General features: G+C 37.3%; 1 pseudogene; it reads right to left on the bottom strand.

Annotated features, from left to right (window-relative positions):
• Window positions 1-5,037, bottom strand: part of LOC107689011 (cytochrome P450 4B1-like) — a 20,132-nt pseudogene that overhangs the window by 13,273 nt on the left and 1,822 nt on the right.

Raw genomic sequence — 5,037 nt, 5'->3', positions numbered from 1 at the left:
GTGTGTTTGTGTGTGTGTGTGTGTGTGTGTATATATATATATATGTATAATATACTGTATATAAGTATCAGATCAGAACTTGGTATCGGCATATACTCAATATTTAATGACTCGGATCAGATCGGGGACACAAAAAACCTGATCACAACATCTCCTATAATTTTGCCATAATCAAGGAGCCCTATATGTTACTGTGACATAAAAATATATAGTTTAGTCATGAAACTCTAGATGGCGCAGGCTGATGGGTTGTTAATGTAACTGATGATATTCAGAGTTAAACGACTTGCCACAAGCTGATTGGTTCATGCTGCATATGCAGCCATTGAGCTTATTGCCTTGCATTTATATGGCTGGCTAGCATTCACTAGAGATTCCTGCAGCGCGCTTTCAGAGTTTCTCTGAAACCCTCCACCTTCCCCAGCTCCACCTGTGTAGATCTGCTATGGGTTATTTTATATCCTATTTGTGCAGCAGCAGTATTTCTTAAATACTCACAGCACCGTATCGCCGTATGCATTGGCAGTAGCAAGTTCCTGTACTTGCTTGCAGCAGCAGCAATAATCTACAACTACAGCAATAACCAACAGCAGCAGCAATTCAGCAGCAGCAGCAGCAGCAGATCTATTCCGCCAAGATCAAATACATTAACATTGTCATATACATCACCATGCTAAAATATTCAGAGAGTTGTCATGATTAAACTACTTTTCCCATGCATTAAGATCATACCACTATTATTAAACCAACAAGCAATTAAGCCTACATTCCACATCTCAACTGTCCAACACAATGTCACATGAGTAATTAGAGTAATGACAGTACCAGTCCACTGTGTCTTTTCCATCCAGAGCCTGCAGGATCTCGTCCCTGCATTTCTCCTGGTGCTCAGGGTTACATGCCAGATTGTAGAAGATCCAAGGCATTCCACTGGCTGTGGTGTCATGGCCTTCAAACATGAATGTGTCCACTTCAGCCCTGATATCCTCATCTGACAAACCCTGCTGATGCTCGTCCTGAAAGTGACACACAAAATCTGTGAGAGCAATAATGATACAATGGCACTATGCAATATGTAACAAAATATCTGCTATTTTCATTCAATTTCTTTAAGTATAAATATAAAAAGTGTGTTGGTACTTGGAAATATCATACCCGGGCCGACAGAAGAATATCCAAAAAGTCCATGTATCGTTTGTTTTTAACAGTGCCCTGTTCCTTCTCAATCTTCAAGACTTCCTTCCTCTTTCTGATAACTTCCACTAAAAAAATTAAGAAATTTAAATTACATGATAGCTTGTTAGCTTTGCTTGTTACAGATTTACACTTCCGTTCAAAAATTTGGGGTCTGTGATATTTTGTAATGTCTTTGAACGAAGTCTCTTCTGCTCACCAAGGCTGCATTTATTTGATTAAAAATACACTACAATTGTGAAATATTATTACAATTTACTCAAGATGCTTTTAATTTAATTTGCTCAAGAAACTTTCTGATTATTATCAATGTTGAAAACAGTTGTGCTGCTTCATATTTTTGTGCAAACTGCTACATTTAGATTCTTTGATGAATAGAAAGTTAAAAAGAACAGCATTTATTTGAAATAGAAATCCTTTACTGTCACGTTTGATCAATTTAATGCATTCTTGCAGAATAAAAGTATTAATTTCTTAAAAAAATTAAATAATAATAATAATAAAAAAACAATAGAAAACATCATACTGACCCCAAACTTTTGAACGGTAGTGTATATTCTGGTTTAACTAAGATATATAAGCAGGTATGGATATAATAGCCCATGAGCAGGCCCGGACTGAATCTATGGCCTTTCACAAAATCTGCAGATTCTGAGAAATGGATTTAACTGGTTTTCAAACAGCTTTCCTGAGTGGTCAAACAGATGGATCGGTGGGATGCTCAAACCAACAAACAAGAATCTTGAAGGAACACTAAGTGTTTGGTCCCCTAATCCGTTTGGATGGGCGAGAGGATGCATAACTTTTTATATATATTTTAGAAAGACATACACAGCCATATTATAATACTTCCAGAGCCTCATAAAATTCAGATGGTCAAAATCACAGTTAGAGTTAAACCAATCGTCGCGTGGTTGGGCCTGCCCATGAGGTGCATGCATGACTGTGGCTTAGCAAAGAAACGACACCTGTATGATTGTGTGCTATTCTAGTCGCCTTCCTGAATTTGTATCCATGTAGACTGAGATGAAATATGGCCTTGCTGTGGTAAGGAAACACTCTGAACCTGATGTTCACTAGGTGGCAGAGGTCATACACCGCCTGGATATACGGGTTGGTTCCACTGCAAAGAGATCAGCGAGGTTATACTGAAAGGAGATGCAGGTGTACAAAAGGACGAGGTAAAGGAGTATGAACTGACCTGCCTGTCTGACAGTTGCTGTTAAGGCTGAACACACATTTCATGATGCTGTCAAGCGTCATCAGACTTACATGCTGAAACAGTTCAAACGACTCTTCTGATTTGGCATAAACTTCCCACTTATCCTGAAAGACAGAAAAATAAATGACTGAAACTATAATTAAAACTGATATACAGTAATAAAAAGATACGGTTCATAATTTTAATTTGAAATTTTAAATGCATTGAAGTGTATCATTTCTATGCCACCAGCATCACCCAGCAACACTGTAAAAAAATGATGTGATCAATAAGTCATAGCAGCATATGGTTTTTCCATTATTTTAACTCATCAAAATAATGTAACCAATTTCAACTTTAAAAAGTGAAGTTATACAAGATTCAACTCTATTTTTTATATTATAAGTCAATTTATGCACTTGAAGTTTAAGTTGGGGTAGGTGGAAATTGTTTAGAGTGAATAAGGAATTATAAAAATAATGACTGTTTCCAAACAGGTTTCCCAAAAATCCTTTCACCTGCCATTGTTTGAACAAACAGTGCCACAGAGAGAGAGAGTTTACAATTTTTGGGCCAATCTTACTAATGGCTTACTTAGAGTTGTATACATTACAATGGGATAGGATTAAGTGTTTTAACGTAGAACTATTAACTATTCCTTTAACATACAAGCATGACTTTGGTTGAATCAGAAACAAGTTTCACATAAGGCTTCAGAACATCAAAATGGAAACCAGCAGTGAGGAGCCGTCTATGCCGAAACCATTTCTGTCCAGCAGACACAAGTAAGCCATCGCCTGAGGAGACAGCCAAGAGTCACTTAGTTATAGGGTGTTTCTTCAACTTCAGACATTTTTATGTCCCGTGGGTAGATTTTTATTAGAAGTTATATAAAGTTAGTTTACTTGTTTACTAAGGGGACAACCATGTCAGTGAAGAACTTGATATGAAAGGATTGTAAAAATGGATTAAAAATACATAAAATACTTAAAAACAATTTTGATGAGAATTTTTAATGAGACTGCCATTTTATTCTATAAAAAAAATGTCATATCTGCCACAGAATGAATGATGACTTGAGATGGTAGAAAACACTGACAAAAATGACTTAAATCTCATTGTGGCTGTATATACACTTGACATTTTTAGTCAATAAATTAAACTAGTAAGAGTGTGAAAGAGTGCGAGTTTATTTTCTGAAAACCCACAATGACAGAACTGACTGTAGTTGAAGAAACGCCCAATAATAAACCCAGACTGAATGTAATCAATCATCATTAAAACAGTGGTCATACATATATATATATATATATATATATGTATATGTATATATATATATATATATATATATATATATATATATGTGTGTGTTTTCATATGTGTGATCTTACCTAACCAAGGGATGAAAAACTTGTATGCATAGTCATCTTTGGGTTCTGTCAACAGAGTAAAAAAATGTCATTTTAAAAAGCTTGTTTTGGTCAATTAGCATGTAATATAAATCTGAAACATGTCAACCGATCAAACGGATGAGCACCTGTTGTAGTGAGAATGGTCTTCACATATGATGGGTGGTGGACGTTCAAAATGGACAATGTCGGGCCAAACCACAGTGGATAAGCTAAGGGATACTGTCCACTCCACTTCATAATCTTTTCCAAATCATGTCCATCCTGGTGAAACTAGAAGTAAGAAAATTTTTGTGCAAATTTTATGGACAATAAAACACGTTTCAAGAACAAACCGCGCTCTGGAGTTATTACTTTCACGTGAATTCTTCAGATTTCTGCTGAAGAATGTGAATGCAATGAAAGGCTGCTTTGTTTATTGCAGTACAATATACTGTAGTTATGCAATTGTTTAGTTGTAGTTAATAGACAACGCCTCATGTTGAGGTTTCATTCCTCGAATATAATGAGCCCTGCAAACATGTCCCTGCGGGGCCCATGCTGGCTTTTTGCGGGCACAGTGGGCTAGGGCCAGCCCACACCAAACCTAAACAGGCCCAGTGCGGGCTTGCCCAGGCGAGGCCCACAGCTTTGTGCTCACAGCAGGCTCTCTGTGAGCAGCCTACACTATGGGACTGCCCACATTAATCCAAGACATGAGCCTGTTAATAAGAATTTTATTTTAGGTTTCCTTAAGTAAAGCCATGTGGGGGAAGAGGGAGTTAGCAATAACAAGCAGCAGTAGTCAGCATGGCTCACCTGCTGAGCACATTGTGCTTTGTCCTGGTTGGGAAATGTGTCATTTCAAGCCCAGTCTAAAGTAAGGAGTTTTTTTTTTTTTTTAAAGTGTACATTACTGATGTTTTTTTGCAGAGATGTTACATGTATGTATGGCCTATGTTTGGATTGATGCTAAGAGTTTAAGACTTGTATTTGTATGCATTTTAGAAGGACTCTTCAATGGTGAGGTTGCCACATCATGGTCCAGTTTGATTATGGATTTAAAGTTCTTTTCGACGTGGGACCATAGTCTGGACTATTTTTGACTGTTCCTGGTTAGGAAGAGTCTGGTGTTTGAGAGCCGTGGTGTGTTTTCATTACAAGAGGTTGGATTATTCATTTGCTATCAGTCAACTTCAGCTACGGATAGTAGGCGCGTTTCCATTACCCTTCAAATTGCTCCGGTATAAGGGG

This window comes from Sinocyclocheilus anshuiensis, unplaced genomic scaffold, assembly GCF_001515605.1.
Source record: "Sinocyclocheilus anshuiensis isolate Anshui unplaced genomic scaffold, SAMN03320099.WGS_v1.1 scaffold181, whole genome shotgun sequence".
Taxonomy (NCBI): domain Eukaryota; kingdom Metazoa; phylum Chordata; class Actinopteri; order Cypriniformes; family Cyprinidae; genus Sinocyclocheilus; species Sinocyclocheilus anshuiensis.
Note: the sequence above shows the minus strand (reverse complement) of the source record. Positions and strands in the feature narration are given on the sequence as shown.